Consider the following 12965-nt stretch of genomic DNA (forward strand, 5'->3'; position numbering starts at 1 on the left):
CATAGGAGACTCTCTATTGTGAAGATCATGGTGCTACTTTGAAGCACAAGTGTGGTAAAAGGATAGTAACATTGCCCCTTCTCTCTTTTTCTCTCAATTTTTTTGTTTTGTTTTTGTTTTTTTGGGTCTTCTCTTTTTATGGCATCTTTTCTCTCTTTTGTTTCTTATTTTTCGTCCGGAGTCTCATCCCGATTTGTGGGGGAATCATAGTCTCCATCATCCTTTTCTCACATGGGACAATGCTCTAACAATGATGACCATCACACTTTTATTTACTTACAACTCAAGAATTACAACTCGATACTTAGAACAAAATATGACTCTATATGAATGCCTTCGGCGGTGTACCAGGATGTGCAATGACTCATGAGTGACATGTATGAAAGAATTATGAACAGTGGCTTTGCCACAAGTACGATGTCAACTACATGATCATGCAAAGCAATATGACAATGATGAAGCGTGTCATAATAAATGGAACGGTGGAAAGTTGCATGGCAATATATCTCAGAATGGCTATGGAAATGCCATAATAGGTAGGTATGGTGGATGTTTTGAGGAAGGTATATGGTGGGTGTATGATATCGGCGAAAGGTGCGCGGTATTAGAGAGGCTAGCAATGGTGGAAGGGTGAGAGTGCATATAATCCATGGACTCAACATTAGTCATAAAGAACTCACATACTTATTGGAAAAATCTATTAGTCATCAAAACAAAGTACTACGTGCATGCTCCTAGGGGGGTAGATTGGTAGGAAAAGACCATCGCTCTTCCCCGACCGCCACTCATAAGGAAGACAATCAATAAATAAATCATGCTCCGACTTCATCACATAACGGTTCACCATACGTGCATGCTACGGGAATCACAAAATTTAACACAAGTATCTCTCAAATTCACAACTACTCAACTAGCATGACTCTAATATCACCATCTTCATATCCCAAAACAATCATCAAGTATCAAACTTCTCATAGTATTCAATGCACTCTATATGGAAGTTTTTATTATATCCCACTTGGATGCCTATCATATTAGGACTAGTTTCATAACCAAAGCAAACTACCATGTTGTTCTAAAGACTCTCAAAATAATATAAGTGAAGCATGAGAGTTCATCTATTTCTTCAAAATAAAACCACCGCCGTGCTCTAAAAAGATATAAGTGAAGCACTAGAGCAAATGACAAACTACTCCGAAAGATATAAGTGAAGATCAATGAGTAGTCGAATAATTATGCAACTATGTGAAGACTCCTAAAATTTAAGAATTTCAGATCTTGTAATATTATTCAAACTGCAAGTAAAGCAAAATAAAATAAAATGATGCTCCAAGCAAAACACATATCATGTGGTGAATAAAAATATAGCTTCAAGTAAAGTTACCGATGAACGAAGACGAAAGAGGGGATGCCATCTAGGGCATCCCCAAGCTTAGGCTCTTGGTTGTCCTTGAATATTACCTTGTGTTGCCTTGGGCATGCCCAATCTTAGGCTCTTGCCACTCCTTATTCCATAGTCCATCGAATCTTTACCCAAAACTTGAAAACTTCACAACACAAAACTTAACAGAAAACTCGTAAGCTCCGTTAGTATAAGAAAATAAATCACCACTTAGTTACTGTTGTGAACTCATTATAAATTCATATTGGTGTAATATCTACTGTATTCCAACTTCTCTATGGTTCATACCCTCCGATACTACTCATAGATTCATCAAAATAAGCAAACAACACATTAAAAACAGAATCTGTTAAAAACAGAACAGTCTGTAGTAATCTGTATCAAACATATACTTTTGGAACTCATAAAATTCTCAAATATAATTTCTGGATGTGAGGCATTTATCTATTAATCAGCTTCAAAAAGAATCAACTAAATATCACTCTCCAATAAAAAATGGCAGCTAATCTCGTGAGCGCTAAAGTTTCTGTTTTTTACAGCAAGATCGCAAAGACTTTCCCCAAGTCTTCCCAAAGGTTCTACTTGGCACAAACACTAATTAGAAGAATAAAACCATGTCTAAACATAGGATAGATGAATTATTTATTACTAAACAGGAACAAAAAGCAAGGAACAAAAATAAAATTGGGTTGCCTCCCAACAAGCGCTATCGTTTAACGCCCCTAGCTAGGCATGATGATTTCAATGATGCTCACATAAAAGATAGGAATTGAAACATAAAGAGAGCATCATGAAGAATATAACTAGAACATTTAAGTCTAGCCCACTTCCTATGCATAGGGATTTGTGAGCAAACAACTCATGGGAACAATAATCAACTAGCATAGGAAGGTAAAGCAAGCAAAACTTCAAGATTTTAAGCACATAGAGAGGAAACTTGATATTATTGCAACTCCTACAAGCATATATTACTCCCTCATAATAATTGTCAGTAGCATCATGAATGAATTTAACAATATAACTATCACATAAAGCACTATTTTCATGATGCACAAGCATAGAATTTTTATTACTCTCCACATAAGCAAACTTCTTCTCATGAATAGTAGTGGGAGCAAACTCAACAAAATAACTATCGTGTGAGGCATAATCCAATTGAAAACTAAAATCATGATGACAAGTTTTATGGTTATCATAAATCTTTATAGCATACATGTCATCACAATAATCATCATAGGTAGCAACTTTGTTCTCATAATCAATTGGAACCTCTTCCGAAATAATGGATTCATCACAAAATAAAGTCATGACCTCTCCAAATCCACTTTCATCAATATAATCATCATAAATAGGAGGCATGCTTTCATCATAATAAATTTGCTCATCAAAACTTGGCGGACAAAAAATATCATCTTCATCAAACATAGGATCCCCAAGCTTGTGGCTTTGCATATCATTAGCATCATGGATATTCAAAGAATTTGTAATAACAACATTGCAATCATGCTCATCATCCAAAGATTTAGTGCCAAACATTTTAATACATTCTCCTTCTAACACTTTGGCACAATTATCGGAATCCTTATTTTCATGAAAGACATTAAAAAGATGAAGCATATGAGGTACCCTCAATTCCATTTTTTTGTATTTTTCTTTTATAGACTAAACTAGTGATAAAACAAGAAACAAAAAGATTTGATTGCAAGATCTAAAGATATACCTTCAAGCACTCACCTCCCCGGCAACGGCGCCAGAAAAGAGCTTGATGTCCACTACACAGCCTTCTTCTTGTAGACGTTGTTGGGCCTCCAAGTGCAGAGGTTTGTAGGACAACAACAAAATTCCCTCAAGTGGATGACCTAAGGTTTATCTATCCATGGGAGGCGTAGGATGCACATGGTCTCTCTCAAACAACCCTGCAACCAAATAACAAAGAGTCTCTTGTGTCCCCAACACACCCAATACAATGGTAAATTGTATAGGTGCACTAGTTCGGCGAAGAGATGGTGATACAAGTGCAATATGGATGGTAGATATAGGTTTTTGTAATCTGAAAATATAAAAACAGCAAGGTAACTAATGATAAAAGTGAGCGTAAACGGTATTGCAATGCTAGGAAATAAGGCCTAGGGTTCATACTTTCACTAGTGCAAGTTCTCTCAACAATAATAACATAATTGGATCATATAACTATCCCTCAACATGCAACAAAGAGTCACTCCAAAGTCACTAATAGAGGAGAACAAACGAAGAGATTATGGTAGGGTATGAAACCACCTCAAAGTTATTCTTTCTCATCGATCTATTCAAGATTTCATACTAGAATAACACCTTAAGACACAAATCAACCAAAACCCCAATGTCACCTAGATACTTCATTGTCACCTCAAGTATCCGTGGGTATGATTATACGATATGCATCACACAATCTCAGGTTCATCTATTCAACCAACACAAAGAACTTCAAAGAGTGCCACAAAGTTTCTACCGAAGAGTCAAGACGAAAACATGTGCCAACCCCTATGCATAAGTTCACGAGGTCACGGAACTCGCAAGTTGATCACCAAAACATACATCAAGTGGATCACGTGATATCCCATTGTCACCACACATAAGCACATGCAAGACATACATCAAGTGTTTTCAAATCCTTAAAGACTCAATCCGATAAGATAACTTCAAAGGGAAAACTCAATTAATCACGAGAGAGTAGAGGGGGAGAAACATCATAAGATCCAACTATAATAGCAAGGCTCGCAATACATCAAGATCGTGCCACCTCAAGAACACGAGAGAGAGAGAGATCAAACACATAGCTACTGGTACATACCCTCATCCCCGAGGGTGAACTACTCCCTCCTCGTCACGGAGAGTGCTGGGATGATGAAGATGGCCACCGGAGAGGGGTTCCCCCCTCTAGCAGGGTGCCGGAACGGGTCTAGATTGGTTTTCGGTGGCTACGAAGGCTTCTGGCAGCGGAACTCCCAATCTATTCTACTCCCCGATGTTTTTAGGGTATATGGACATATATAGGCGAAAGAAGTCGGTCAGGGGAGCCACAAGGGGCCCACGAGGGTGTGGCGCGCCTCCCTGCCTCGTGGCTTCCTCGAAGCTTCCCTGACGTCTACTCCAATTCTCCTGGATTGCTTTCGTTCCAAAAATAAGTTCCGTGAAGTTTCAGGTCAATTGGACTCCATTTGATTTTCCTTTTCTGCGATACTCTAAAACAAGGAAAAAACAAAAACTAGCACTGGGCTCTAGGTTAATAGGTTAGTCCCAAAAATCATATAAAATAGCATATAAATGCATAAAGAACATCAAAGGTTGATAATATAATAGCATGGAACAATAAAAAATTATAGATACGTTGGAGACGTATCACCTGTTCATCAGGTCTGACTTGCTCGTCTTCCCGTTCGTCGTGTTCGGAAGTTGCCTCAACGAGATCTTCATTGTCTTCGGCATTGTCCGGAGTATTGTTCTCTCCCATGCCGGTATTGCTGTATTTTCCACGACGTGACTTAGAGCGGCGCCGCTGACGCCGGCGCTTTGGCTATGTCTCAGGAGGTTTGTCCTCGACTAGATCTTCTTTGTCATCGTCGTTAGTTTTTTAGGTGTATCCACCATGTGCACATCATACGAAGAGGTGGCCGTCCAGCGTCCGGTAAACGGCAAGTTTTGGTCCTGCTCCTCATCGACATTGTCGTCCATACCGTCGATGTCCTCGGAGCCGTAATCGAGCATGTCGGTTAAGTCTTCGACAGTGGCTATGAAGTGGGCGGCGGGTGGGAAGCGAAATTCTCCGTCATCAGCCTCCAGTTCGAACCGAATATAATTCGGTTGTGAGCCCCCGTTAAGGATAGTGCTTTTAATGAGTTTAGCACGTTGCCTAAAGGCGAGTGCCGGAAAATGTTCGCGGAGCTGAATTCGACAATTGATGACTGATCAAGCTCGACGCACACGGACGTGCATGGTTCGGAACCTGTAGCCGGAAACGAGTCCGAGGCTCCGGTGACACAGATTCCACTCGAGGTTGGGTCTATGTGCGGCTCTGACGCCGCTGAGGCTGCGGCATCCGTGGCGGGGTTGAGCTTCCCGTCCTTAGATGGCGCGATCTGCTCCAGATCTAGGGCCAGAGCAGTTACAGGTGTTATCTCCTGAATATGGTCCGATGACAGATTTAGGTCATGTTCATCGCGGTGATAGGGAGTGGATGTCGTAGTCTCGAATCCGTCGAAGATCAAGTCTCCGTGGATATCTGCGACGTAGTTCAAGCTTCCAAATCTGACCTAGTGGCCCGGGGCGTAGCTGTCGATCTGCTCCAGATGGCCAAGCGAGTTGGCCCACAGTGCGAAGCCACCGAATATGAAGATCTGTCCGGGGAGGAAGACTTCCCCTTGGACAGCATTGTTGTAGATGATCGAAGGAGCCATCAAACCTTTTGATGACGGCACAGTGGAACTCTCAACAAAAGCACCAATGTCGGTGTCAAAACCGGTGGATCTTGGGTAGGGGGTCCCGAACTGTGCATCTAAGGTTGATGGTAACGGGAGACAGGGGACACAATGTTTACCCAGGTTCGGGCCCTCTCTATGGAGGTAATACCCTACTTCCTGCTTGATTAATCTTGATGAATATGAGTATTACAAGAGTTGATCTACCACGAGATCGTTATGGCTAAAAACCCTAGAAGTCTAGCATGTATGATTATGACTATGATCCGCTCTACGGAGCAAGCCCTCCGGTTTATATAGACACCGGAGGGAACTAGGGTTATATAAAGTCGGTTACAGAGAAAGGAATCTTCATATTTGGTCGCCAAGCTTGCCTTCCACGCCAAAGAGAGTCCCATCCGGACATGGGTAAGAGTCTTCGGTCTTTATATCTTCACAGCCCATCAGTCCGGCCCACGGGTAACAAGCCGGACGCTCGAGGACCCTTTAGTCCAGGACTCCCTCAACGGCCTGCCAATTATGTAGAATGGAATGCCCAGTTTGGAAGCAAAACAGAGGGGGACATGGGACAATCTAGCTCTCCAAACCATCCAGTTTGGGAAGAGATTTGGAACTTGAAAATGCCAGGAAAAGTGATTTTTTGTGTGGCGATGCCTTCACAACACAATACCTTTCTTGTCAACCCTTGCAAATCGTCACATTGGCACTAGTGGTCAATGCCCACTATGTCAACAAAGCGCTTTGATATCTGGCATGGTTTATTTATTTGCTCAAGTGCCAAACAGATATGGAAGGAGTTGGGACTCTGTGAAATCGTAGCTGACGCGCTAATGGTAGATCGCTTGGGAGCAAAAATGCTTGAGTTCATGCTCTGCGGGAGTAAGTTCCAGTGTCAATACAAGGGTCCGATAGAAGTACCTGAGATTGTGGCAGCGGCATGTTGGTATTTATGGTGGTAGAGAAGGATGATGGTCATACGAGAGGAGGTTCAACATATATCTCGAACAACGATGGTCATTCATGCTCTTAGTCTGAACTTTGTTCGCGCTGCAGGTAAACCGGAAGCATCACCACAAATGACAGATGAAAGTGCCCTCTTTTGGAGGTTGTAGCGCTAAATGTTGATGCTTCTTTTTCCGATGAAGATAAAAGTGGAGCATGTGGGGCGGTTATCCGTGATCATAATGGTGCATTTGTTGCAACAGCTATAGCGAAAATGGAACATGTGGTAGATGTTGTATGCGCGGAAGTAGAAACTCTTCGGCAAGGCTTGCTACTGGTGCTTAGCCTTGGTTGCGGCAAGGTAACTGTCCAATCAGACAATATTACTTTGGTCGAAGCATTAAACAACAATGAGGGTTACTTCATGGTGGCAGCATCGATTTTGAATGAACGTCGTAGTCTACTGCAAGATTTCGAAAAGGTTTCTATTGAGTATTGTAACAGAGAGTCTAATATGATTGATCATGAATAATTATGGGAGGAGTAATCCTCGATGTTGTGATCGGATACGCCTCCTAGTTTTCTTCTTAGCCTTTTGGCGAACGATGTAAATATCATTTAAGTTAATAAAGCTAACCATCAAGGGACGCGGATTTGGTGAACATGGTTCCATGCGCATCCCTTATGAATAGTAAATTCAAAACAAATACTAGAAAAAAATAAAAAATGATTTTTTATGTAATATACATAGTCAATCGGTATACTCGCATATGAAGTTTCACGAAGAAATCATATCCTTAGTAATCTGGGCAAAATGAAAAAATCGAAACTATATTAGAAAACACTGTTTGATGAATAGTACGGTGCCAGTTGTATTTTTTCTTCACTAAGAATACCAGGGGTGTCAATACATAACAAAACTTCACATGTGAGTAGAATGGTCGACTAAGTTTCATACCCCGAAATTTCAGAAATTTATATTTTTTCTAATATATTTTGTAAATTTACTATTCACATGAGTGCTCACTAGCAAAAGGGCCCGTGCGTTGCAACGGGAAAAAACTACACATAGTTCAATATCTCACAGGTGGTCTTGTAGATTCGACAAACTACGGTTTTCAGATCAAGCAACACCAACTTAGGGCATCTTCAGATAATATACCAATAAATCATGACAGTTGTATGTATGTCAAAACAATAAACAATTGTATGTATGAGAAAAGATAAGTGTATGTCTCGCTTCAATAGCCAAAAGAGTCAGCCGAAAATGAAACAGTTTTATTCAAATCTTATGTCAAGGATATCAGTACAACTTTTAGATCATTTACAACCAGCCCTGAATAAATGCACTCTAGCGAGGCCCAATAGCATATGGTGGAACTACCCTATCCTAGACCACCTATACCTAACCCCTCTACACAAAGACTTTGGGAAAAAGTACAGCAATAGGAAACATACCTCTTCTATGTAACAAAAAAAACAGAAAAGAAAGATGGAAGAAGAAGAGGAGGAGATCAAAGCTAGAAAATAGGAAATTACAAGGAGATATATATGTATGATAAACCTGCAGCGAAGCATGGCAGATCAATCCAGGCCGGATCCCTAGCAATCAAATCTTCTGAATTTCACATGATTGTGTCCTGCAGATCACTACTTCTCGATAATGCTAATGCCCCACCTGGTCAACATGCTTTGGCTAACACTAAAAAAAAAAGAAATTAAAATCATATGAAATAGAGTCTGTTATGACTAATAAAGCTTAGAATCACAGGTACATCACATGTACACTGTCCATAAAAAATATGGGAGAAACTACTTCTGCCTATATTATGTACTGTCAAACATGGGAAAAGTGACTAATAAAGCTTATAATCACGCTTACACTAAACTTTCTATTCTATGCATTAAAAGGAAAATCACAATGCACCTACTGTAGAGATTATAACACATCAAGAGGCAAGACTTACACTGAATTTGGTAAGAAGATACAGCTATTGAATAATGTCCGTGAAGAAGCTGTACACTGTAAAACAACATGTACTACCTACTAATACTTTTGATTGCTAAGTTCAAAGATTACAACCTATCATAAGTTCATAACACATTGGGAATTGAAGTAGAAAAGCAAGTCCTAACTACTGTAATTTCAGAGTGCTGCAAGTCTAAAAAACCAACAATGTACCTACCATCCGCGAACAGGCGCTGTGACAGTGACATGGAACCGTTTGTCCCGGCAGCAGCACGCGGAGCTTGTCCCGGTAGGGCGCGTGGGTGGACACGTCGCGCTCCTGGAAGGTGACATGGAGCCTGTTGAGCAGCCAGCACACGGTGGAGCAGTCCTCAAATGTCATGCGCTGGCCATCGGGCGGGCAACGACTCTCGAACCCGGCCAAGGGATCTACGCTGCGGCCGCCATCTATAGCTAGGGGATGTGTCATCATTGTCGCGGCGCTAGGTCTTCTCGAGCGCCTGTGTGTATGCGTCAACAATGGCGCAGAAGGCGATGAGGAGGTCCGAATCGGAGAGGCTTGCCGATTTGAGCTCCGGGCAACGGTAACACCTGCCTGACTTCCCAGGAGACACACTCTCGAGCTCACTATTATTCTGAACATGTGTTATTAAAATCATCAATATCGGGCGGCGGAACAACTAATAAACTGAAATCATCAATATCGAGCTCATATTAAGCATTTCATGTGTTACTAAGCATGCAAAAACCAAAAGAAGTAATAGTACAGTTTTTGGTAAACACACTCGTTTATTGATTGAGTTAAAGAAAATAAAGAATATTTTCTTCCGTAACAGAACATGCTTGGTTTCCCTCACACTATTACTTTCAATACCGTGTATTAGCCAGAAACAAACTTATATTAATTTTCCTTTTAAAAGAACATGCATATGTAGAGCTCTAGTGATATTATGTTCCGAGTTAACAACCAACATTATGTGTTAGGCAGATAGCAATTTTGTAGGTTGCAGATCAGAGCGGTATAGCAAAACCATGAGCATGTAACATAAATTTCGCAGAATAACAAGATTCACATGTGCTTCAAAGTCACAGATCGCTCCATGTCACATAAAAAACATAAATCACTGTTAGACCAAGGGCTGCATTCCTTCTACAAAATTACTGCATCTGCTGTTTGACTGTATATTGAGACTAAAAACCTAATTAAAATTAGTTAGCTATTTATACCCTTCAAAACAGTAATACCAGTAACCAAAAACACAACAAAAAAGATTTGTATATGCTGCTGAATGAAGTAAACCCACCAATTTATCCTTATAGTGATCATGAACGATCAGTTCCTGTATAGTAAACATAAGAAAACAAAATTTGATTCATATTCATTTTCCGATGATAAACTTTACATGTATTTATCATAGTGTGCTCCTAATAGTATTTCCTGTGTAAGTGAACCAAAATCGCAAAGAGGCTACAATCACACACATTGAAGACAAGGTTTAGGAGTTCTAACAGAATTACACTTTTCATACTTCATTTTCTAGCTTTCTCAATACAGGGTTGATAATTTTTATATGTGTCATTTCAGTAGTGATACTTGGTTCTTATATTCAGAGCTCCTAAGTTCACTGAAAATCTTGAAGAAAAACAATAAATAAGAAAATTGTAGGGTTTTTGGCTTATCTGGCTTCCCATAATTGTGGTTTCATGTCTTAGGAGTCATTTTTTCATATTCATAAGCTCATATGTGCAGTTTGTGAGATGAAAAGAATTAGCTATGTAGATTTAAAAAAACCAGTGCACAGTTTGGAATAATTCAGTGAAAGTGAAGCCAAAATAGAGAATTAGTGCATGTTACAGCATCATCATCAGTTGAATAATAGCAGCCAAAAATGCAAGTGCTCAAAATAAACATGTGTATATGTTAGGACAACACATGCAATATACTCACAAGATATGGTAGATTAGTCGCTGACACCCATTACATAGGATGCCAACCACTCAATGCACTTTTGTCATCGGTGACCATTCCCCTCCATCTTCTGCACCCCAATTACAATAGCATGTAGTTGGCTTGCTACCAGAACTTGCTAATGGAAGCCATAGTGGAGTTGATGAGCTACAACGCCATGTTCTTGTCGCTTTGGGTCAAAAGTGTGACTAATTATTTCCAAAAGAATCGAATCAAGGCAACTAATTACACTTTGAATACCTACGTGAACAATACCTGGGTTGTCGTCTGCAATTTGTCTTCTAAATATTTATTCCCTGCCTTTGATCAAACCAATTTGTCTTCTGCCAATAAATAGATTATTGCTCTGAAGGGCTCTATGCAGAAACCTTTTTACATGGAGTAGATCACCCTTGGCTGCTGGAGCATTTGGACAACGAGAAACGCGACAATCTTTAAAAGGATAAGGCCAAGTGAGCTAGACCTGCTACTTCACAGAGCCACCCAAAAATCCTACGCCAATTCCAGTCCTGAGTAGACAATTTTGTTAACAGAGAAGAAGCTTTCTCAATTTCTGGATGTTGCCAATGTTAGTTTGTGCAAAGATGTTGTTTATTCAACTGGCATAATCCATCCACAAGTCATCGCTAATAACAAAGTGCATTACACACACAGAGAATGCAGAGCATCTTAAAGAAGTTCTCAGCAAAAATAATTATACTGGAACAAAAGGATATTAGTAATTCTAAAATTCTAATTGTAAGAACTACACCCATACTGTTTGGGTTTCTGAATCAATCAGCATTATAGAAACTCCTGTTGCTGGGTGTTTTACCGGACGAAATCCTTTGCTTGCATAACAACAAACAACAAATAGGGCTTAGCCATATATGTGTGCGTAGCTTCAACAAATTAATCAAACAAAATTATTGCCTCTCAGTCTCAAGGAACCAAACAAAATCAATAATTTTTCAACCACCACATCAAACTGGTACAATAGCATGGACTGGAGAATGGATTTTATTTTAACAAAAAGAGCACACAAGCCAGCTGTAGTTGGCCGCCGTGGACACCATCCGAATAGCAAAAAATGGTCTCGTACAATAGCATGGACTGAAGAATGGATTTATTTTAACAAAAAGAGCACACAAACCAGGTGTAGTTGGCCGCTGTGGACACCATCCGAACAACAACAAATGGTTATACATCTGGTTTTCTAGGAGGAGAATGACTTGATGTTCCCTCCGTTCTCAGTGCTACCAACAACGTCGGCTCCTTTAGTGCTAGTTCAAGAGAAGAGAGAGAGAGAGAGAGAGAGAGAGAGAGAGATTGGTTAGGTCATATGACATAAGAGCAGCAACTTTCTGCTTCTCTGTGCTGGTTGCAGAGAAACAAAAGAGAGAGGGCCAGATCGGCCTCGCCACTCCATCACCAGCGGCCCAGGCGTCCTCAACCTTGCCTGGCACACGACATGGCCCCGCCACCCCCTCACCAGAGCTCGAACGGCTGCATGTGTCTGTCCCGGTGCAGCTGCTCAACCCAGGTCAGGGCAGAGATCCGCCAGCACCACTCCGTGCTCATTCTCCTGCCTCCCTGCCGATTGTCCTCCCACACAATCTTCCTGCCATGTTGTACACTCTCCGGCAAGCCTGTGCGGGTGCTCGACGTACGCGTTGCCCCCATCCACACTCGCCAAGCTCCACCCTGGGCACTACCCGTTCCCCGTCGTCGGCGCTCACCATGAGAGAGAGAGAGAGAGAGAACAGGCTGAAAAGAGGGGCAAGGGGCAATACCTACAGAGCTCTGCCTACCAGCCATGAAGACCCACCTCCGCCTGCAAGGACTTCACGCCATCGCGCCGGATCCCTCCATCGCCCGGCTCCGGTGAGCTCCCGCCTCGCCGCCCACCTCTGGATCCGCCTCCCCAACCCCTTCCACGCATGGATCCGGCCCCTGCAAGCTCTGGCCGCCGCCGCCATTCATCGAGCAGCCGCGCCGCCGCCAGTCGCTCGAGCAGCAGCGTTGACTCGATCCAGGTAGCCTGTCGACGATGAAAAAAGGACCGCGGGTTGAATACCCGAAAATTTAGGGTCTTTTATGTAAAAACGAAACGTTTTCTCACTTCAGCCACTTAAAAGGGGACTGCGGTTGAATTTACAGAAATAAAGAGACTTTTTTTGCAAAATTGCTAATGACGTACGACCAGAAGTGATACCTGCTTTATTAGTATATATATATATATATATATAT

The 12965-nt window shown here is 41.4% G+C and overlaps 1 long non-coding RNA gene across 2 annotated transcripts; it reads right to left on the bottom strand.

Annotated features, from left to right (window-relative positions):
* Positions 1-8055: 8055 nt before the first annotated feature.
* Positions 8056-12832, bottom strand: LOC123044198 (uncharacterized). 2 transcript variants are annotated; one of them, XR_006419890.1, is made up of 3 exons: positions 10992-12786; positions 10716-10905; positions 8056-9402 (listed from the first exon to the last, which is right to left on the bottom strand). It is a non-coding gene; the product is annotated as an uncharacterized lncRNA (long non-coding RNA). The 2 variants fall into 2 exon arrangements; XR_006419879.1 differs by having other exon boundaries at positions 8056-10905; positions 10992-12832.
* Positions 12833-12965: the final 133 nt, after the last annotated feature.

The sequence above is a fragment of the Triticum aestivum genome, chromosome 1A (assembly GCF_018294505.1).
Source record: "Triticum aestivum cultivar Chinese Spring chromosome 1A, IWGSC CS RefSeq v2.1, whole genome shotgun sequence".
Taxonomy (NCBI): domain Eukaryota; kingdom Viridiplantae; phylum Streptophyta; class Magnoliopsida; order Poales; family Poaceae; genus Triticum; species Triticum aestivum.